We start from the raw sequence: 24972 nt of genomic DNA on the forward strand, positions 1-24972 counted from the left end.
TATATATATAGATATAAATATACATACATTTTATACACACACACATATATATGCACATATATTTATAAAGTATTTTAGCAATTTTGTCTGCAATTAATACTTGACTTAAAGGTGATCAGTCTTTTTTTTTTTTTTTAAAAGAAGTACCTTACTTGCTGTTATATATGAAAATATAGATTTTAGAAAGGATTCAACTGTTACTTATTGTAAATGGTTGTAAATTGTAAATGTAAATCATGCCGGTTACTTCTGTTCATGTGTATTCTGAAGATGTAATAATATTGATCTGTCTGTTTATCCATTATATATTCCTCTTACTGAAAACACATTTTTGCTATAGCCATTTGTATTCTGTGCACAGATGAAATAATGCTTTGTATCACTCCTAATTTTGGATCTGATCTAAAGTCTGTAGCAATGAAATAAGTATCTCTTTATTGTTTAAGAGACTTTGGAAGGGGCTTCTCAAGGCAGCATGCCCACAGCACACAGAAGCTGTAAAATCTAGTAATGAAAGTTTATGTAACGCAATTTCGAAAAGGGAAAACATTTTGATGCCAGTAGGTCAGTGGTAAATGTGGAAGTGGGTGAGAAATGAGTGTGAGCTTCTGGGGGGAGTGGGAGGTAGGAAGGGTCCCTTCCGGGTGGGGAGAACAATACAGGGTGGGTGCGGGGGGACAACAATGGTGTGAGGGGACGGGTCTCACAAGGGGACATGGTGGGAGGTGAGGAAGTTGGGGGGAGCTGGAACAATGTGCCGGGGGGACATCACAGCCGGGAGCTGGGAGCCCTGCGTGGGCGTGCGCGAGACTGGGAATATGCTTCAAGAACAATGACATTAACAGTGCTGGCAAGGCTGCAACTTTGGGCTGAGAACTGGACCAAGGTGGGAGGATATTCCTGTATTTTTAAGTTAAAAAAAAAATTACCTGAGAGTGTTAGAAAATCAGTAGCCTGGCTCTACTTTCACCAGATTCAGTGGTAAAATTCCCACTGCAAGAGAAAGGAGCAGGATCAGCAATTCTGAATTCACTCTCATCTGCTTTTCTATATTTTGAGAGGAACATTGGGACTGTGCACTTTGAAATGAATCACTCTGGCCATTTTAGAATTAAAATCCAAAACAAGTCTCTCAGTATGTAGTGAAGTTGTGGAAACCACAAAACAAAATGTTGTCCATGTCTTAAGAAGGTCAGCACTGAACTGTTCTGTAAATGTTAATTTAGTCTTCCGGAGGTTGCAGAAATGTTTCTTGCTGTCAGGTCTGTGCTGCTCAGCAGGGAACTGATGCAACGTTATAGAATAGCACTTAAAATGAAGGTTTTAGCTTAACTGACAGCCTTATTTCTGATCAAGCAATGAAATCTGTAACAGGGTAACACAGCTGCAAAAGTCGACTGCTTCAGAAGTTGGAAAGGAGAATTTGAATGTAGGAGATGCTTTTAAAATGCAAAGTGTAGTTTACTGGAAAATACCTCTGTGATTTGAGAAGTGGAGGCACTGGAACAATCTCTACTACAACTGGACAAACGAGAAAATAACAGGGCCTGGTGATTCAGGCTTGGATCCCAGAGCTAAGTTAAAAATTAATAGCATATGTATATCCCAGGAAATTCAAGCTGTGTGGACTTATGTGTGGGGATGTAAATAATAACACTAATTGTTTCAAACTGAAGAACTTAAATTCAGATGCATTTTCAGGCTGTTTATTTAGTACTCAAAATAATTTTGTTACAAAGCATCATCATCATATAGCTTTTCCTATCTCTAAGCAATTATTGGATAACACAAACTCCTGTCTACTTACTATCTTATTTTTATGTTGTCCATCCAACAATTGGATTGTTTGTTCTGCTATTTAAAAGAATAGTCTGAAAGTATAAACTTCTTTCTGTAGTACTTTCTACTGTAGTAGAAACCCTAATATACAGATTCAAGCTTTTACCCTGTGCTTGGGAATCTATCTTTTCCTCTTCGCTTATATGTGTGTAATAGCTATTATCATAAACTGAAGTTATACAGCAACAAGAGGAAGTATTTTCAGGTGTGATCTCATTTTTTTAAAGGATAGAGTTATTCTAAGTATGTGCTTGTATTTTCCATTGTTTGCAGTAGCCACTAAAAAGTTAGAAAATAAAATGTTTCACCACTTATTCCAGAATTCTTCTGGGCCTGATCCAAAAGCCATGGCAGTCAATGGGAATGCTTAGTTAGACACTGCTTTTTTTTCTTGGTGTTTTAATGAATTTATATATCACCGTAACTTTTCCTTTTGTTTCAATAAAAAAACACTGCTTATGGTGATACTACTGAAGAAAGTAAGCTGTAAAATAACAGGTCTTCTCTTTTTTTCTTTTCTTTTCTTTTCTTTTCTTTTTTTCTTTTCTTTTCTTTTCTTTTCTTTTCTTTTCTTTTCTTTTCTTTTCTTTTCTTTTCTTTTCTTTTCTTTTCTTTTCTTTTCTTTTCTTTTCTTTTCTTTTCTTTTCTTTTCTTTTCTTTTCTTTTCTTTTCTTTTCTTTTCTTTTCTTCTCTTCTCTTCTCTTCTCTTCTCTTCTCTTCTCTTCTCTTCTCTTCTCTTCTCTTCTCTTCTCTTCTCGGGGGGGGGGGGGGGAGGAGGGGGGCGAAGAGGATATGCGTGGGTTTAGGGAATTTTTAACAGATATTTTAATCTAGCATATATGGATCACTCCTCAAGCTTCCTCTCCAGGTGCAGAGTCCTTGCAGAGTTATTCCTGCTAAAAAGCAGGATTCTCTGGTCCCAGGGCAGTGCAGAGCCCTGGCCGTGGTGGAGCACACCCCTTCCCGAGCTCTGGCTTTGCCGGTACTCCTGTTGCAGACATATGACAGCGGCAGTAAGGAATTTAGAGGCTCTGTAAACTAATTTCTTCAGCAGCCACACCTTTTAATCAGGGAAGGAAATCTAGAGACTTCCAGATCCATGCAAAAAACAAGGGAGCTGTCACTAATGGATACGCTGGTGCTGAGCAGTGGATTTTGTGGTCAGTTTAGGGACCCTTCTCTCTGTTTTCAGGCCCTGGGAGAAGTTCTCTGGGTTTGGCAGGCAGCAGGTTCAGAGAGCCTGTCTCTTTTTAACAGCAGATTCCAACACCTCTTCTTTTGTTCTCCTTTACTGCTGGGGAATTTCCATTGCTTAAGTGTCCCTCCCCTCAGACAACCTGGGAGAAGTGAGTTTCCTTCAGCTGGGCCAACCTCAGTAGCAGCTGCATTGTTCTGCCAGGCCCGAGGCGGCCCGTGTCAGCAGTGCGCGCCCATTGTCCGCTGGCGGCTTCCAGCCGCTGTGAGGGATACGTGACAGGGTCCCTGTCAGCAACAGGCTGAGCCAATATCAGTTGATGCTTTGAGTTATGTGCAGAGCGTGTAAAATAGACCTCAGCTGATAAGTATATCCTAGCTGGATTCCCCAGCTGCTATATACAGTTTTGAGTTAACGGCCTGTCTCTTAATATTTCTCTGTTTATTTATGGTGGGTGAGAAATAAATTGGGCATATTCTGGCGAAACAGTCTTTGAGCTCTTCAGATTCCTCCAACCCACAGGACTGACCAATTGGCCAGCACTAGGTTCTGAAGACACAGGAGAAACTCTAAACTCTCATTTTGATTTTGCCCCTCAAAAGGCTGTGCCTGGGATCTGTAGCAAAATGTCTCAACTGAGGATGCTGAGGAGGATTTCTTTTTAAGATTTCCAAGAATTGGAAGCTTTAACTTTCAAAAATTCAGCAAGGCAAGAGATGAGAATGTGGATTTCTCTTAGCTTTATTTACACATGACTTACATAGCTTCTACCTCTCCCAGTAAACATCTTTACTTAGAGCCTCGTAGAGAAATTTTTTTTCAGCAGCAGAACTGCCTGCAGAAGTTTCTGGCTATTCTTCCCTACACTACCCAGCCAGTTCTGAAAAACTTTCTGTGAGGTGACTATATATGTAAAATCACTGAAAAAATAGTTCATTAAAAAAAAAAAAAAAAAAAAGGGGGTGGGGGAGGAGGTGGGATATATTGGGTTTCTCTTTTAAACAATGAGAAGCAACAACTTGGTTCAGTCATCATGGGGTCAATTTAGCTATGGGGCAGGAACTGCCCAGTGGTCAAGGACAGAGACAGCATAAACCAGATTTGCTGGTGCAGACTCTGTGGGATAACTGGAGACTTTGGGAAGAGCAGAGAAGTATTTTCTGTGTCAGTAGTGCAGAGACAGGTACCTCATCTCATCAGGAACCAGAGTGATCCATTTGTGGATAAATAAGAGCAGGCAACGTTCATGATTCATGCTGTCAAAATAATGGGAAGAGGTGAGAATAGAACCCAGTCCTATTCTTTCAGTTAGTTATACACATAGCCTTCAGAAATAATACTAATATGTTAGCACATTGGACACTAGTGCAATGGTATGTTTGCTATTAAGTGAGAAGATGAGTTTGAACTTTCAAGCTTGTTAAAGGAAAAGACAGCAGGGCTTAAAATCTTTTCAGCATTTACATTTACCACTCATTTTTGGAGGGTATATTGGAATCATATGATCACACTATCTTTATTTATCGGATCCATTCCTGCCTTTGAAGTGCTTTTTTCCATCTGCATTTTATAATGTGCTTGTCTGAAGTCAGTATATCAGAATGGACTTGTTAAGTAGATTTTATATTAAGAATTGATAGTATATTGAAATAATTTTGGATTTAAAGGACTTTAGTTTTATGGGAAATTCATTACAGTAAAATGATATCTGACTTTTGTTACTGGGAACATGGTCAGAAACACAAGGTTTTCTTTTCAGAAAAACCTGTATTCCCCTAGAAATGCAGTAAATGAGCATGTTCTTTTACATGTCAAAGGCTTCATTAGGGGGGACAAGGGAAAGGCTGGTTAGTGTTTTTTTTTAAGCTTGTCCTTGCATGTGGCAAAATGTCACTGTTTACCTGACTAGTAATTCAGAATTACATTGATTACCCAGAATGAAACAAATTTCATTCCACCCCAATGAAAGATGAAAACAAAACAAAAACAAACAAACAAACAAACAAAACACACAACAACCAAAAAAACACCTTGGGGAACTGTCAAGTGACTGAATGAAGTTCTGCTCTTTTTCTCGTCACAGCTTGTGCTGATTGCAAGGGGAATTGATACCCAGTGATTAAGATAAAAATATTCTCTTCTTGTGAATTTTAGAGAAAACACTTTTGGCCATTTTGGTAGTTGTTTTTTTGTATTATTTAGACAGGCTTAGGAAAGAAAGATATTAAATTGCTGACTCTGCAAGCCTCACAGAAATAGCAAAAGCAATAGCTGGTTTTCATATTTTTTGTTGTCTTCTGATTGTTGCTAGTCTAATACCTTCAGACTGGATAACATGAATTAAAAATAGAGAGTTCATGTAATTATGATTCATCCCCTGCCTTCCTACTCCACTGTAAATAAACTACATCATTTGTTATTTCTATATGCTTATTTTTGCAACCACATTTTTTACATTTCTTTTACTTCTCAGAAATAAGAGGTACTCCTTTACATAGCATTTTCAGAGCGAGTAATATATTTGTAGAAGACAGAGTCAACCAAACCAAATGATGACACTTCTTCTGCCAATTAAGCGTATATTTGGTTTAAGAAGGGTTCACCTGAAAAACCTTCAGCTGCAATCAAGCTTCCTGACATGTCGTGGTCTAAGGTCCTGTAAAATTACGGGAGCTTGCTTGTATTGTTTTCAGGTTGTTATTGTTCATAATAAGTTCCTGTTGTTTGAAAGACTGATTTCTCGTATATTGGCAAGAATAATGTCCTTATCTGGGGTGAAGTTAAATTTGTTGTGGCACATGCAGATATCAAAAGCTCCCTCCTGTTCTACTTTAAAAGTTGAGATAATAAGAGAAAAATTTCCATAATCTCTGTGAAGTTTAGAAGATGGGAATGAGAGGAAATCTACTGGATTATTTTTGCTTAATTTTCATTCTGAATATCCAGAAGAAGTTTACAGGTGAATAGATTTTCTAAGCATGCTATATGCCAGAGGTTATTAAGAGTGATGGTAATAACAAATACACTGACAGGTTGGACTGCAGAAGAAGTGATTGACTGCTGATTTTTGGCTCTTTAGAATATTGGCTGTGCTCCAGGGTGGAAGGTAGGACATGGATCATTGCTATAGATGAGGCATTAAATTTGTTTATCTGGGTTCAACATCTAATCCAAGAATACATAAGCTGTTTGCTCTTGGATGATGAAAAGGTATCACTGAGAAAAGTTACAACACGCTTGCCATGATTCTTGCATATTTTCTGTAAACACATAGTAATTGCTTTTTTTTTTTTTTAAATTTTTTGGCCACAGGATACTGGGAGAAATGGATCTCTATGGCTGTTATGAATTAGTCCTTGATCTGAAAATAAAAACAGGCCTTTTTGTTTTGTTTTGATGATATCAGACCATGCATCTTTTAATTTTAAATATAATGAAATATTTATTCATGAAAGTGTGAGCTGACTCTGTTATGACATAATTTTTATAGCAAAAATTCAGGTGGTAATTCCAGCTTCTCTCAGCATTGTTTATCTTTTCTCAAGCTTCCACCATCAAGAGATCTGGCAAGCTCCCCGGTACCAAATGAAAAAGAAACCATATTCCTCAATTTTCCTTGTTAGCTGTCTTTTCTTATGGCTGGGAAAGGGTCCAGCACAAAGTTAATACTCCTCTTAAGTATCACTGAAATCCTGCTTTGGGCATTTAGATAATACGTCAGCCTTGTCAAGGCTCTCTATGTGGACATACGCTAACAAGAGGTACCTATGGGTGTCTGGGGGGTGCAATCTCATTTTTTTCCTGTACTCAGAGCCTGGAGTTGTCCCTGAGTGCATAGATTTGTGAAAAAGCTCTGGATCTGCTTGCACAAAAGCAAGTTGGTAACATGCTTTTACAATAAAACACTAGAAAATGTAAAATAAATATCCTTAAATATTTAAACCACAGGGAAAGTATCTGTGATTTCTCACCTAACCTTTTCTTTAAGGTGGTAAAACCTAAAGTTTCTGAGGCTTGAAATGAATTCCAAGTCGTTTCACAAATGACTGTCTGCTGAGATCCTCAAGGAAATACGTACAATGTGTGGATTAAATGAGCAGTTGTAATGAAGAAACTGATATGTTGCACACATGGCTGTTGCGATTATGGTCATGCTCCTGACTATTAAACTAACCAGACAGAAGTGTCATTGAGCATGAATCCCTTAAAACAGTATATTTTAGGGTGAAGTGGGAGAAGAAAATTTACTATAAACTGGCACTGGTTGACCATTCAGAAAGACAGCTGAATTCACACATTCATAAACTTGGCTAGTGCTGCCCTCTAGTCTGTGCATGTACATTTGGAAAGGTGAAAAAAATCCCTTTCTGTTCTCAGAGTGGAGACACGAGGATGAAAGTATCTAACACTGTGTGGAGAAACAGCTCGTTTGACATAGTTTTCCAAGTGTGCTGCTGAAAACCAATGAAATAGTGCATAACACTTTATGGTTCTGTAGTACCTTAAGAAATACAAATGTGAATTATCGAAGCTTTGAATCGAACCTTTTTGCAAGTAGTGATTGTGGGAAAGAAGAAAGTACTTCTGCAATAGTTTGTAGATTTTAATTTTTGGGTGTTTCGCCTGGAAAAATGTTTGGAATAGCTCTCTATACACTATTTGACATCTCTGTTGTTACAGAACCACATGCAAGCAGGTAACTTCATTAGCTGAGGAGAGAAACTGTAAAGGAAGAGTGAATATAATTGTGAAATAAGTGTGAAATTGTGAAAATAAGTGAACCTGCTTTCCCCAAACTTCCAAACATACATTTTTGCTTGCCTTAAACATTCAATATGTATTTTACATTAAAAACATATATTTAGAGTAAGTGAAAATGCACCAGATAAATATATTCTTGTTTCCCTATATCTAATTTTAAGTCATGTTACTTATTTCAGTTAAAGACTTCTTACTAACCTAGACATAAACAAGTATGTACTTCCTATATTAGTTGCACACAAATCATTTTGCTTAGGCTCATCCAAACACCCTTTTTTTTCCTTTTTGTTGTTGTTGTTGTTGTTACCCTAAAACAGTTGCAATGACTGTGGAGAATTATCACAGAATTATCTAGGTTGGAAGAAACCTCACAATCATCGAGTCCAAACTCTGACCTAACACTAACAAGTCCTCTACTAAACCATATCACTAAACTCAACATCTAAACGTCTTTTAAAGACCTCCAAGGACAGTGACTCCACCACTTCTCTGTGCAGCCCATTCCAATACCTCACAACACTCCCAGTAAAGAAGTTCTTCCTAATATCCAACCTAAAACAACCCTGGCGCAACTTTAGCCCATTCCCCCTTGTCCTATCACCAGGCATGTGGGAGAATAGACCAACCCCACTCTCTACAGCTTCCATTAATGTACTTGATAATTTCTGATACAGCATCTCTGCACACTTGCTAGAAGACTTTGTCCTGGATAGTCTAGGAGTGGCAAGGTTCATTTTTATGTCCCTTCTATGTTTTACTAATCTGCTGAAATCAGCAGATTGGCAATAAGAGGTATGAAATGTAAAAACATTTATTTTAATTTGTTATATGAAAATTTGATTGTAAGGAATTAGGTTTAGAGTAAAAGTACACATCATGTAAATATCAAACAGCATCAATGGTAACTTTTTTTTTCAGTTAGATTTAAGGCACAAGCATAATTCTAGAGAAATAAAAGGCATTGTTAAAACAGATGGCCCATTTTGATGCTTGTATTTTTCCTGTTAACAAAAAAAAGAAAAAAAATTCTGCTGTGCTTGTAAAAATGTTTGTCAGTCTGTATAGTTTTAGAATGGAGAAAGAAACACGTAGAATACTAACTCTCAGCATCCCCATTCTGAAGCTGCATTTTAGCTAATGGGTGCTGTGAAGACCTGTAGTACTTTGCAATTTCAAATGGCTCTTTTGAAATGTCTTTAAAAACACTTTTCAAACTGTGCAGAACTTTGCTTTGGAGCATCCCTGTGTTGCTCTTCACCGTCTACCTGTGGGAGAAAGTAACTGGGGTGTGTAGGTAGGGGGCATAGCTCAGAAACAGACCCTGCTTTCCTCTTGGTGCAATGAGCCACTCTCAGGGCTCCATCTGCTCCTTAGTGGGACATTGCTAAAAAAATCCAGTATTAAGACCAGGGATATTCCAGAAATACCAGTATTTCCACTTGTTTCAAGAACATACGTTCTTTATGCAAAATTTTCTGTAACTTAAGTAGTATGAATAGATACACATTGGAAAACATTTTACACCTGTATATAGAGAGAAGTTTTTGATTATATATTGTCGCGGCTGATGTGACTGACAAATATTTCCCAGCATGTGCAATCTGTCCTAGATCTTTTCAGAATTAACTACCAAAAATAATAAAAATAAAAAAATTTGGACTTTCTATTGCTAATCGACAACCTTAGTTCTTGTTGACTGATGTGCACTCCTTACAAAGAATAAATGCTTGATTATTTGTAAATTTGTAAAGGGTGTCATTTTTTTTTCTTTCTTCTTATTTATTTTACTATATGTAAAAATTCTGAAATGACTTTTTAAGCAGACTAAAACTGCATTACATCCTAACCCCCAAAAGGTAAGATGTTCTTTTCAGGAGCATCAATTACTCAGATTTCTAGAAGCTTGATGTCTGTAATAGTTCTTGCTTGCTAAAAATCTGGTGAGGCCTTTACCATTTAAAATACTTTATTATACATTTCAGGATTTGCAGTCAACATAAAAAGTGTGTTTAGAACAGACAAACCATTAGTGTATTTGGACAATATCCTTTGGATGTATGTTTCCTTGGTTGTATCTTTATTGCCTTAATTAAAGTATTTAAACTTCCAAAAATGGTTTTTGAGTACAGAGGTAGCAATCTTTTCCACATCAAACACTATCTGAATTGATAGCACACTGGTGGGTAACAACAACAACAACAAAAAAGGTAAATATAATTTTGCTTTTTTCTATTTTTAATAGCTAAAATTATCATTAAATCCTTTTTTTTTTTTTTTCCTTGTTTCCTAACCAAAGATATTTAAACAACCTATACTACTGCTTAATTAGGTTCTCTCAAGAATCACCAGTTCTTGGGTAATATAAACAAATTCATCAAGGTTAAATATGTTATAAGTAAAATTACCTGTTTTACCCTAAAATATAGGTAAATAAAACAAAATGAAATAAAACAATACAAAATAAAATAATAATAATAATAATAATAATAATAATAATAATAATAATAATAATAATAATAATAATAATAATAATAATAATTATTATTATTATTATTATTATTATTATTATTATTATTATTATTATTAAACAAAACAAAACATAAACAAAAACAAGCCATACCCTAGATAGAACGCAAACATCCCATTGCAAGAAGGATGTCTACAATGTTCTCATGTGAAAAACTGTATGAAAGACAGATACCCCAAATAAGTATCACTCAACTATGATATTCATAGTTGGGTTTTGCAAAGCACTTGGATTTTAATACTGAATGTTGGCCTCTGCTTTACTGTTGCTGGCAAACAAACATTTTGAATAATCAAATTGTATTGTTCTGTTTGTGTGAGGAAGTGTAAGTTTTTGCAGGGTCCTGAAGTGGACTGAGGTCTTGCTCTCTTGGTTCCATTGTTGTTTTAACTTTATAGAATCTCTTAAGAAACTTTTCTTCTGATATAGCACCATCATGCTCAGCCTTACTGACAAGGACATGTAAGTGGCAGTCACTACATAGACTATCAGTAAATCTGGCTGGGGGTATTCTTTGCTTGAAACAATGCAGAATAACTAGGGCACCGGAGCTTGTAAAAAAATGTACGAGATTTTTTCCTTGTTACTTTTAGCTTTAATAAAATAAAGAGAATTCCTTAAAGTGAATGTATATCACAAGCATCACTGTCATTCTGATCATACCTCTCCATTTTATAGTTCTAAATTCAACAGTGTCAAAGGTATTGCTAAAATAAGACTCTTATGTTGTAATAACACTATTGTATGTGACAAGCTTTCATAAGGAATCATTGCAGAAATTAATGACATTTTTTGTGTTCTTCTTCAACTCTAAATAAGTCTATTAAATTGTGACAACTATTTATTTATTTATTTATTTATTTATTTATTTATTTATTTATTTTTTACAGTAGTATTGTGAGGAAAGTATATGCTTTATATGTGCATCCTATATTTTACATGCTTTTATATTTTCCTTTAAATTATAGTCACTGTAATACATCCTTCTTATGGTGTTGGTTTGTTTTAGTCTACTCTTTGGACGGTAAAGTGATCTATGGTGTTACAATTTTATTTATTTATTTATTTTTTAAGAACTGTATATGAGTTGTTTATTAACTAGGAGTGATATGAGGCTAGAATAAGAGACCTGTTAAAGCCGGCTCCCAGGTCTTCCCCACTTTTCAAATCTTCTGGTCTCTTATCAACTCATTCTGAAGTGAAATTATTTTAATTTTTTATTACTGTTATAAATGTAGTTTTGTTACTTAATTATGTATTTTTTTTGTTGATTTAAAGTTGAAAAATGAATCTAAATGTATTAAGGAGAATACACAGTTAAGTATGTAAGCTTGTTGTCATTAACAGCTTCCCTTGGCCATATGGGTAAAACAAATTCCAATCAGGCATATTTTCAACATTCCTATGGGGCTATTGGTAGTGTGCAACATGTATGCAATACATGTTAAATAAACTCATATGAAATGATATAATTTTAAGAAGATATAATTTTTAAATTAACCACTACTTTAAAAGCACTTCAATTTCACTAAGCAGAGTTAAATTGGAAAGCAAGAAGCTGGTTCAAAGAAATAACAGAGGAAAAGTGAGTGAAACCTCATGTAAAGAACAAACTTCAAAAAACTCATTGCCTAGTCCGAATTCTTTATTTTTTGTCCAAAAAATTTTACAAAGTAATTTCAGTCTGGACACTAGGATGATGATATGGAAAACTGGAAGTCAAATATAGATTTAAATTACTGAGTAGTAAGAAAAACTACAATTATTTAGGAAAGATAGCCTCTGAAATGATTGATCAACATTTTGTTATGTTAAATATGTGTGTTTGGTAATAGCATTTAAATGTCTTACAATGGCTTTTTCATAGTTAAACTGCAAAGTGTTTTGCAAAGGAGATGACTTTCATTCTATCTCTGTAAGATGGGAGAAGGACGGAACAGGAAGACAATTTTCATAAAACAGCTTTTCTTTTTTTAGAAAATTGATATTCACATTTCCTGTTTTGTGACTATCCCAAACGTGAAAGGTTGATTAGAATAATATTTGCTATATAGTTTATTCACAAATTAATTCCTACCTGTCCCTTGAATAGTTTCTTCTGGATTTTACTCTCTTCATTCTTTGTAAAATATAGAACACTTTTAAAGTCTGTTTTAAGATGTAGGAGATTTTGCATACATTGCAAATATGACTATGTAATAAATACAATTGCATATGTATGCTCCCTGTGGCTATAGACGTACATATACACAGAATAAAAGCTACAGTCAAAAGAATCCAGACTGCTTATTTTTATACGTACTGATATCCCAGGGAAAAAGGTAAAAAGCAGTTTATAAAACCTGGACAAAAGAAGGATGTAACTTTTTTTTGTACTCCCCTGGGTTGAATCTCAGCTGAAATAACTGACAGTTTTTGGACTTACCGAAGGAAATGATGAGTGAAGATAAATATCCAGATGTTTGCTGACCAGATGTATAAGATTACATTTTGGAAGGCATGAATACTCTACCTGTGTCTTCTGAGAAAGAGGTTGTAAACAGTAAACATTCTAAATTGTCTCTACAATCTGTGAAAAAAAGGGATTAAAACTAAAACTTTTTTGTTCTGCCTTCAATGTAATTTCTTAAGAACAGATGCAGGTTGCACATGCAAATTTACATAGCATACAAGTGGAATTTTTTCAAGAGTCATTATGTCTTCATGGCTAACTTAACACCCTTTGTGCATTGTTTTCAATTTAGGGGAGATGCAGCTTATGGAACTGTCTTAATTTTCCAGCAGTAGGAAATAGGTGTGTCCAGTCTTTGAAAGTTTCCTATTTTCTGTTCCCATGTTTCAAGCTGCCTATTTACGACAACAAAAATTTAAACCTTGACTTTTTCCCCTCTTTCCCCCACCTACGCTAAGTCTCTCCCTTTCCCACCTAACATACAGATCTGCTTCTTTTCAAATAAATTGTTGGAAGCGGCTGCCTGCTCATACAGCAGCACAGCTCATCTCAGCTTGTGCTTGCTCTCAAACTTGGGAAGAAGAAAGAAAAGTCTTGTTAAAGTCAAGTAAATAACTTAGCTGCTAGGCAGTAGGAAAAATATTGGATTTGATTGTGTATTATTCCCATATGGGTGAGATATATTTAAAATTGAAAAGGAAACCAGCTCCCTTAAAACTTAAAGGGACAGATTTTCAAAAATTGGCAGCCAATTTTCGCCTGTAATTGTACTTAATGTGAAAGGGATTTTCCTCTGCTGATGAGGGATAAGAGGGTCTTGCCACCGGACCAGCAGTAAAGCAGTGGAGGCCCCTTCCTCCAGAACGCCAGTGTTGTTACTGGCCATGTCTCTCCTTCTTAGGGCTAAAGACCTCCTATGGCCCGCAGGACTCTGGGGAAGTGGGTGAGGGCTGGAGCCTGTGTAGCAAGCTGCGGTGCATGTGAATGAACACATATCAGCTCCCCCCTCCTTTAGGAGTGCCAAAACAATCATGTAGAGAGTATAAAATCACCATGATTCTTCTCCTGGACAGGCAGTGTTGCAGCATGTTTCAGCACTGCAAATTCCCTTAATTGGTATAGCTTGTAATTTTAAATGGAAACAACCTTAAAGTTTTGTTTGATTATTCTGTTTATGTAGATTTGTTTGTGTTCTCATCCTGTCGGTGTGTAAACATTAGAAAACATAAAAACCATGTAATTACAGAAGTCCAATATCTCCTTAGATAGAAACAAAAGACTTAAAGAAATCCCTATCTCAAAGGCTGTCAAACTCCTTCTTTGCCAACTTGCTCATTTCTTCCCAGTCGTGTATACGAACAAAAAGGCTCTAGAGGGTGACCTGAAGGTTGGCCTTTGCAAGCAAGTAGAAATAGACTGTTTCAATTTCAGTGTAATCCTCCTGATGCTGCTTTGAAATGTTGTGTACTCAGGTCAAGATGCTAAAAGACAGAACAATCTGTATGTATCACCAGACACAAAGCTTGGTGTCACAAGTCTTTACCTATAGAGAAGAAAGAAGCATGGTTGAGAAGAAAATGCAAGATAGTTACCACAAGGAAAAATTAATTGTAGAATCGGAATCCTGCTCCTATGTAGGTCTGGGGATCCTGGTCCTGGGAGCTCAACCCTGCTCCTGGGGCAGCTTCTTTTCTCCAGCAAGACAGAATAAAGTGCCAGGGAATAACCTCTTCAGCTACAGGTCGAGTAATGCAGTGGCACTTGGAAGTTGTCCCCATCTGGTGCTGTGGTCATGGCAGCATAGCATCTCCTGGGTGGGCAGGAGGCTGGACCCTTGTCACTTGCAGCTGTGGTTTCTTCATGCTGGTGGGGAGATGGGACAATGGAGAGAAAAAAATACCTATTTCAGATTTGCTTATTAAACTATTTCTCAAACACATCTCAAGCCACATGGTGGCTTATTGATCCATGTCTGTTGCCAGCTGTTGCTATGCTACTGTGTCTCAACAACTTTATTGGCAGTACAGGCTTTGAAATAATTCTGAAATTATTTTTCCTTTGGCTTTGATTTCTGTGCCTGTAGGACACATTTACTTTTTTTTTTTTTTTTCCTGTGTCTAAGAGGACTGAAGTAATTTTTGTCATAGTGAACAGGCTCACAGGTGAAGCACTAATGGAGATTTCACATATCACAAGAATAACTAAAGGGAGAAGTCAAATGGGCAGGCAAATATTCAGATAGGAAAATGTTATTGATCTGAGTGTGCAAGTGGGATATGGAAACACCACTGGGTGTGGGGGAGAACGTGAAGAGGGATGGATGGAGCAGAGGAATGTGACAGAAAACAGTAGGTGTTGGGGTGGTGTGGAGTACTGTGTGCAGAGTCAGGACAAAATGAGGAGGACTGGTCTGAGGTTAATGTGAAATGAGAAAATTTATGATGGATTCATTAATGGCTACTGCATGGTATAGTGGAGGGATAAAGCACTGTCCCATAAAGCCTGAAGAAATTTTGCTGTTGATTACAAAGTGAGAGTTTGCACCAGAAGTGAACGAAAGTCATCTTTTCATATCAGGCACTAAGAAATACTGTTTTGTTATTGTTTTTGTTTTTGCATACTGCTAAAATGAAATTTTGCAATATGGTTTGGGCAGTCCTCTCGTGTGCTGAAAGCACTCTAGCCACTTGCTAACTTATGCTTCAAAATCTTATGATTGTCAAAAGAATCTAAGGGTTTTTCAATACATAGAACATAGAATAGTAGCTTTTATCAGAAGAGTTGGGTAAAATTGTCCTCTGCTCTCTCTTATGAGGGAGAAGACAATGGCAAGTGGTGGAGGAACACATTTTTATATAAGATTGTCACAAGAACATCTCTTTAGAAATATTTAATTTTTTTTTTCATTTGCTTACATTCAACAAATAGGTGTATAAATATTTGTTAGTTATATATTGATTTATATCTATTAGTCAAGTGATGGAAGCATCCCTTGAGAGGTGCGCTACTGAGTGTTAATATAATTGCTAAAAAGTTTCACGCATTTTTTAGGTGGGAATAATATTCAGCATGTAACGCATTTTCTGTGAGGTGATAGCACAACATTTTACACATTAATCAAAATAATTCACAGAGCTTACTTCATCTTCCACTCTAGAAGGATATAGTTACTACACAAATAACTTTAGGACAGGAAGTAAGAATAATACTGTAATTAACTGAAATTGCAGGGGAACTTAGGTAGTCAGAATGTAATTATACAAGGCACAACTCAGTCAGGAAACAGGATTAACTTTCCTGTTCTTTTGAAAAATGCCAGATGATTGCTAATATTTATAAAAGGTTTTTACACATCAACTGAATGATGATGCCTGTGACAGAGAAGCTGCCTTTAAAATTATGCTAAACAGTTGGTTCCTCTCTGACTCAGTGATAAAGATGCTTCCTCCAGAAGCAGCTGTTAAATTTCCTTCTTGAAAGCTATATTTCCTTAAAGGTGACACATGCAAACATTGACTCAATCTTTATTAGTTTGTCAGGATTAATTTGATCACAGTTTATCCAAAGTAAAGTTAAATTGAAAATGACTTAATTAAACTAGTTTGTTTTAGAGGGGGAAAAAAAGTGCATATTCTATGTTATGTCAGACACAGGAAAGCTCAGCATGACAGATACTGCCTCAACAGTGAAATGGACACTTTCTCTAACTTCCAAAGTATTACAAGACCACTGCTAACTTTAGCAGATATTGTTTCTATAACCTATATCATTGCTGAAAATGTTTACTATGTGGCTCAGAAGTAATGTATTAAATTCAGAACTAAACTGTGCCAGAAGAAATAGAAAATAGGAGTAGCTACTAAGTATTGTTGATTTAAATCCATGGGCAGGGAATGATATTTAGTTCTGGGAGAAATTTGCCATATCTGTGATTTGCTCTAAAAAAAAATAATTTGGATTGCTAATTAAAAACAAAGTATGGCAGTCCACAAGTCTGACACAAGTGAATGCTGTATTGACAACTGCTTTGAATGCTAAATATCAACAAGGTAAAAATAAGCCGCAGTGTAGACCTAATGTACAGTTCTGATTCCCATACACTATACACAGTAACCTCATTGCAAATCTGCCTGGTGTTATTTTTAGACAAGTCATGAGTTTAACCTTAGATTTTTTTATTTATTTATTATCTACTTTTGAACTTGTGTTTGCAATGCTTTTAAGTATTTTAAAATTAAGTTTCTGACTACTATTTTTTAAGTCAAAATTAACTTTTTCTTTTTTTCTTTTAAATTTCATGGCTTTTATCCATAATTGTGAGTAAGTCTATAAATTCTCTGTTACCTGCTAGTTTGATTAACTACATTTATACTATGATGGCTATTAAAGGTCACTTTATAAAAAAGCACATAATGGGCTACTGATTACAGTTTAGTGTATGATATTATATATATATATATATATATATATATATATATATATATATAAAGTATTTTAATCTGATACTTCAAGAATATTATTCTTAATACAAATTAAAATTGTCTACAGGGTAAAATCACAAAAATCATATCCCCACTTTTGAGAGATTTTGAGAGATTTGTTCTGCTTTTGGTATATGTGTTTATATGGAAATAATTGCATCTGTAAGCAATGCTGTTTATATTAGAAGTCTAACTGCCAGTCTTTTTGATCAAATAGCATCCTGCACATAAGAGCTGAAGTGTGACAGTTCCATGCATTGCTTTAAGGAAAGCTAGCAGAAAGCTAACATCTGCCTTTTTGACTTCCCATAGCAGGGAGTGGATCAGTGAAGAGATAGAAAACTTTAATCCTTTGTACTCACTAAAGTATGTCTGACATCATGAACACAATTCTGTGGTATTTCTTATGGAAGACTTGCCAAGACTGTAAAGAAAATGTTTTTGCAGGGAGTCTTACTTTGTCCTGACATTTACGTGAGGACACAATTCTCCATGAACCTTTCAGTCTTCCTCTGTCACAGAATAATGAAAGGAACCTATTCATTGCAGTCTCTTGGTGTTTTCGTGGAAAAATAATAGTACAGTTGCACAGACCCACTCCTCTTCTGAAATATGAGTAAGACCTCGAACTAGAGCAATCTGTGCCCACTGCATATTTCTACCAGGATGCTGGACTGTTGCCATTGTTAATAATGTTGAACCTAAAACCAGCAAATACAAATGAAAGAAACAGATAAAAATACTTATAAAAACCAATGCCAATAGTATAAATATACCAAAGATCATATTAGAAAAAAAAAATGTAGGATTACTATTTATTATTACATTACGTTTTAAAATATTTACACTCAGAAATGGCCTTCTCTCATTTTGTAATTGTGGAATATTCCTTTGGGAGCAATGGCAGGATGTTTTCTGTTAACCTCATTTTTTTATTTTTTTTGACTAGAAAAGGAAGGCCATTTCTAGCCATTTTTTTTTTCCTCTTGTAACTAGGTAATAAACTTGTATCTAAAAAAACACTTGCTAGAAAGTGCTGTTATCTGTTTAAAATTTACGGAAACACTGTATTTTAATGGTACAATAACTAATGCTCAATTATAGAGGAATTCCTCCGGAAGAACAAGTCATGACAGCAAGTGCCAAATAAATCTGCTGGTGTGACACGGATAGTAAAATTTCATAACAATAGTAATCTGAGGATTATATTTTCAAAGCAGATCATGTTGATAGTACTACAGCTGACCTGGCTATGTTTGATTTGGTGTGCATGTGAGGTATAATGCTACCAAACTACTCAGGATTGAACAGGGTGACTCTTGTTCATGAGGTGAAAAGTCATGAAGTTATAACCCAGATGAAATACATTTTCAATAAAATAAATTGGACCAAGGTCACAAGAGTTCTCAGAAGTATGAGCCTTTCCAGAGTTTGGTTAAATTGTCACAACTTGAATGTCTCATAACCTTTAACAGGGGCATGACTGTCAAAATAAAAGAAAATACTTTTGTAATGTCCTATAAAAATGCAAAATAATCAAAAAAAAAAGGAAGAGAGGTAGAAAAGAAGAGAACCTTTTTCAAAACTGGAGTTATAGAATATAGAATTAATATAAAAATTGAAACACCACAAGGAGTTTCCAGGTAGGCATAAATTCTGTATAGAAGGGGAGTTGCAATTTCACACTGAACAAGATTTTTACTGTGACTAGTGCTGGAGTTGACAAGGAAAGAGTAAAATTTTTAGATTCAAAAATAAGCTCAGCCTCCATGTCCTTGTGGCATTCTGTTCAGTAACGATACTCCCCCCCCCCCCCCCCCCCCCCAAATGATTCTTCAATCTTTTTTAAAAAAATGAACATGTTCTCAGGTAAAATGCCAATGTTTATGCACTTATTTTTTGCCAATTCATTAGACAGAATAAGATATTATTCATAAGATGAAATATTTTTATTTTTACAGACATAATTGTTATTATGTATTCTTTTATATAATTTTAAAATAACTTCTATTGTTGAAAGTACAAAATCAAAACTAGCAACAATGTTTAATTCTCATGTTTTATTACCTCTTAGTATACTTGCTCTTATGATTTGAAAAAATATATATTTTAAAACACTGTTGTGATTTAAGTCAATTTTTTTCAGATCACAAACATCCTGGTCAAAATATACAGCTGTCTTCTTTGAGTTGTATATTCTTCATTTATTCTGGAAATATGTTAAAGAACTTAAATTTTCTTACAATTTGAGGCTTCCAATTAAATGAGACAGTCCTGTCAATTTAAAACATTTTAAAAGAAAGTTTAATTGTTTTTAGAACTAGAAGATTTACTTTTGGTTTATTTTTCATATTTATTTTTATTTATATATTTATTTGCAGAGAGGGTTCACATTGTTTTTATTTAATGAGTGAATCAGAAATGTTAATGATCTAGTTGAAGCAGCATGCTAAGGTTTTGATATAATCATGATTTCAGCCATATAAATGTGCAGCATGCACAAAATAAGATTATTTTTCATTTTCAAGAAGCAGAAGAAATGAAGGAATAAGGACTTAACACTTATTATTGAATCTAAGTGACAATAAGAATCTTAAATAACAATAACATCTCAGAATTCACATATCATTTGCTTGCTGGAAGCATTAATTTTACTGTGCAGCACAGGGAGTAATTACTACAGTAAATGGTTATTTTGCAGTGCCTTGAAAATTTTGATGAGATTGATTCTTTAAAAAATATGTAGAATATTTTTTTAATATAAAATTTAGATAAAGTTTAATCACATGTTCATTCTAAATACATAATCACTCTACAACAACACAGCAGCAAGTACCCAAACCTAGTTCTTAAAATTGTAGGTACCAAAATTAGTTTTCAGTTATTTCATTATCTCATTTCAATTTCAAATGGATGTAAGTCTATCGAAACACCATCATTTAGAGAGGCAATTTCACAGAGCAGATATTTAAATATTTCTTCATTGGAAAGGATTGAAAATAGTGTCTACTGAAGAGTCTGTGGCATTAGTGGAGTAGGCTCCCTGATAGCATTAGGGATAAAGTGAAAAAAAAAAATCCATCATTCAGAGTTCTCATCACTTTAGAAGATTAGGTGACCTAAGGAAAAGATACAAACGTATCTGCAGTTGTCGTGGAGAAAGAAATAGGCATGGTAATGTATGAGTTGTGTATCTTAAGAAAAAGGTTCTACAATTTGACTTAATACTTTGGGCAGGAGACTGTGAGCTGTTGCAAGGTAAGGACTGAGAATAGTTGCTGCTGTTGCTTGATAAATTAGAGGGTCATTTACGTTGAAGCCTCCCATGGAAAAGGTCAGCGGAAATATTACTAGGGACGTGTTGAGGCTCTAGCACTTCCCTGATGGCTTAGAAGGGAGGGCCTTTCCCTTACTGCACTGTGACTTGTAATGTACTTTACATCCAGCCATAGTGGAGGAAGTATGGAAAAGTCATCTTTGCAGGAAAAAAAAGTTTTTGAACCTGTGCACGTTTAATGGATGGCTATTTTTATATGTTTATAACATTATAAATATATGGAGTATTTTCTATTTTAGAATATTTACTTGAGACAAAAGAAACTATGAGGGGTGAGGCTGCTCAGGTAACAAAAGATATTGCTTCTTCTAAATGCATCTTTAAAATTGAGTCATACAACCACTGGATGGCAAACAAATTCTGATAGTCAATGTCCTGTTTGTATTGAAAACTTCAGAACAGCTGATTTTCAGTGTAGGTATAAACTTTTTCAACTGCTACTAAATTGTAACTATTAAGTTGTACATATAAAAATAAGTGTGGGTGAGGATCTTATTAGACAATATTCTTACAATTTTTGTGCCATGTTCAATATAAGTTTAATTGTATTTAATTATAAAATATAAAATATTTTTTAAAATTATGTTGATGATCCCCTCATCATGGAGACATTGGTTTGTCACTAGTTCTAGAACCAGCATCAGAGATTTCAATTTGCCAGCCCAAAGAGAATTATTAGCCACATTTTCAGGTCATACCTTAAACAGTCATGGACTTCTGAACCACTAGATTGCATACTTTTTAGCATGATAACCTGTGAGGGAGGCATATCAGTTCACTGACCCAAAGAATAATCAATATAATTTTCCAACTTTTTGTGTGATCCTGAATCAATATGAGAATAAAACATTAAAGGAAAATGTATAGACTTGAGCATCATTTTCTGATATGTTTTTAAAAAGTTTGGATTTAAGGGGTGACAGTGTATTATTTTTCATGTGTGAATGGAACAACATGAGGAATACTTTTTCATCTGAGAGGACGAAGAACATTATCTCTTCCAGAATATCTGTGTTCTGTAGTAATTGCTCTTGTGAAATTAATTATCTGCTACTCAAGGGAACATACTTAATCGAGCTGGTTTATTTCTGATAGCCATGGAAACACAGAACTTATTGCCAACTCTAAGACCCTAACAAAAGAGAATCACTTTTTATTCTTTTTTTCTGCCTTGGTTTACAGTACCCCAAATAACTAGTTTCAAGATAGCTTAGATAATTCTACCCAACCTGTAGTAACCAGCCACTTCAGAAAGTCTTCACGCTTGGTGGGTTTTATCTCATTTTCCTTTGAGCAGGAGTTAGTCAATCCATGCTATAATTAATCTTTTGCTATATCTCATGCTATAAATAATCTTTTTGTAAAGGTAAGCATGTTTCAAAAGGTAATACTTTTATGAATACATTTTTCTATGTGTGAAACACCTCAAAAGAGACAAAAATATCATTTTGTACAATATGAGTGTTATTTTACTACTGCCAGGTTCTGATTCAACAGCAACATATGTATATACTTTTGAATGAAAGATTTTTCCAGTTACTTAGTGTTCAAGATGGATTTATTGTGAAACATTCAAGTGCCATTAATGTTTCTTGTTCTGTTTGAGCAAAATAATAGCTTTTGTGGAAACAACGTTCATTTAATTAGTTTCATCACTCTTAAAATTGTGATGCTAATGGTTTATTTCATTGATCTACTCTCTCACTGGGAAAAAAAAAAAAAAAAAGCAAAAAAAAAGGACAAAATTCTAATTTAAGACAGGTTAACCTCCACTCCTATATAAAGTAAATGGACATGGCAGTGACAAAACTGTCAGTCCTTCTACCTGTCTTATTAGACTTTAGAAGCAGTAGTCTTTAGTTTAATAAAGGCCCTGTCTTCCAGCTGGATTTGTGAAGGGAAATGCTCCCACACAGACCTCATTGTAACTAATGCTACTTTTATGTGCACATGCTATAACTATGCTTATGGCATTTGATACAGTGAATGAAATCTAATAGTTATACTAGCCATCAGTATTTTATAAAAGTGAACAATTTAGCATACGATATCTCAATACCCTTCATATTATAAGCTTCTATTTATCATTTAAGTAATTTTCATTGTCTATCGCTTATGTTTTTTTTTAATGCTGTTGCTTTCCATATTCACTTTAAACCTTGATTTAAATTCCTTATGCCTTTTTGCAGTACATTACCAATAAATGCTTCTTGCACATTGTTCATTTTATAGCAGAGAATATTACTTTTTTATTGGTAATTGCACAGCAGATTACTATGTGGTGAAAAAAAAAATCCATTCTTTTCCTAAGGCACAAAACCAAGTTCCTGTCTGTTTTGCGGATGTTAAAAATCCCATGACACTCAAAGAAGAAGAGTGGGAGTATTAACTCTCAGAAACCCTTGGCTGAGTATCCATGAAAAGAGTCTTTCTCCTCCCAGCACAGGGGACTAAGCTTGTTAGGAATGCTTACTGTGAAAGAAACACTTTATGTAATCTTAATAAATAAAACAAATTTAAGAGCATTTTCTTAAACAGGAGGGAAGGAATGGGACCTAGTTCAACTTTTTATGTTATTAAGAAATATACAGAGTAGGACAGATTATCTGAGGATTTGTCCAAGCTTCTAAGCATGAACTGCTTTGGGGAAAATGACTGTAAAAATAATTTTCCCTACCTACTTTTAATATTTAATAACTGTGGGGGGAAAAAGTCATTTTTCTCCCTCTTCCAACAGATATATAGAATAAATAGACAAACCACCTGCACTGTAAAGGTCATAAGGGCCTTGAAAGTAACTTAACATGATGTAGAATTATTTGAAATGACGAGAGATTGTCAGTCAGGGTGACCGCCCTAAGTCGTAGAGTAATACTAGTGACTGCCACATAAAAATAAAGGGTCTTCCACAATAATGTAGTATATTCAAAGTCTCTAAAGGGTCTCTTAGATATTACAGACTTCACAGATTTCCAAACTTTTGCAAATATATAAGATTATAAACCCTCTGGCTGCAAAAAAAAACAAGCCTTTAGAAACACAAAGAGATTCTTTGAGTTGTGGGCTATCTCAGCCAACACCAGTCTGGCAGATAGCAGCATATAGGGCTACTGTGCCTAGCGGAACTGCTGGCTGCCCGTGCTAGAACCCAGGGCTTTGTGTTAAGACAAACACGGAGAGCGGGTGCCAAGAGAGACAGCCCTGCAGAGCTGTGGATAGATGTTATTATTTTTAAGAAGAAGCTGTCTGGTGATATAACAGGGCTGACCTTGTTAGTGGAGGCTTCATAAATCTTTCTCAAGTGAAAGTTCTGGCCGCGCAGGTTGGAGGGCAGACAAAAGAATCAAAAGAGCCAGGATGTGAAGTCTCTGTACTGTACATGTGAGGGCTGCCTATGGGACTCTGCAATAATACAACAATAGCCAAGATTGCAAGGCACAGCTTCAGTTCACTGCCTGCTTTCAACTGCTTCTAATAACAGTTTTAATTTTAGATTCCTTATGGCCTTCTCCATAAATTCTAAAAGCCATAGAAATTTGCTAAAAATAAATACATTAATTAATTAAATGCTATTGAAAACACTTTTGAAAAAACTCTCTTAGTAGTATAGTAACTGTTCAAGATGATGATTAGAATAGAAAACAAAAAGATAGAGTGGCTAGAATATAAATGTTTGTTTTGTTTTGACTTTCCACATATTTGCTGTGCTGTGATAAAAAGAGCTTTATATAATATAATATTGCTCAAGCTACAGGAGACCATTTTCTGTTGTTATCATCTGGTAATTGTTTGAGTTGGATACTTTGCCGTACAGAACCTTCCCAAAGCTGGCTGAAGAAGCTTGCTGAAGAAGCTGACTCCTTACAGATGGGATGCTGCCAGTCTCGCGGTCCAGAATGAAACTTAAAAACCTTCTTTGTGGTTAATGTTTGCACCTGTTCAAACATGACATATATGTATGTGGGATATACATAGCCTGTCTTACTCCATCAGAGCTGAAGCCACGAGCATTGCTGTTTGCCAGATGTGTACTGTTGACACTACATATAGGATAGGCACTTTTCAAGTCCAAAAATCACAAGACTTATCTAGTTGAGCTAACTGGGTTTACAGTGTAATTTAATTTTTCTTTGTGTTGCAGCAGTATCAGAGATCACGTAATCCCTAACTTGGGGTTGTACCCGAAACTTTTCTCTTATAGCTCTGTGCAGTTGTGTATAAACAGGTGGAAATTACATTTGTTACACTGGAATCCATATTTATTGTGTAAGAAGGAATTGAAAGACTAGGAAATGAAAGTATAATGTTTAGACAAGTATTCAGGACCAGCTTTAAGGCCATCTGAATTGAGTAGGGAGACTTTTTTTTTTCCCCTTGGAG

The 24972-nt window shown here is 35.2% G+C and overlaps 1 protein-coding gene across 5 annotated transcripts in view; it reads left to right on the top strand.

Moving 5' to 3' along the window:
- Positions 1–24972, top strand: part of AGMO (alkylglycerol monooxygenase) — a 197669-nt gene that overhangs the window by 19222 nt on the left and 153475 nt on the right. The gene's annotated exons all lie outside the window — the stretch shown is intronic.

The sequence above is a fragment of the Anas platyrhynchos genome, chromosome 2, assembly GCF_047663525.1.
Source record: "Anas platyrhynchos isolate ZD024472 breed Pekin duck chromosome 2, IASCAAS_PekinDuck_T2T, whole genome shotgun sequence".
NCBI lineage: Eukaryota > Metazoa > Chordata > Aves > Anseriformes > Anatidae > Anas > Anas platyrhynchos.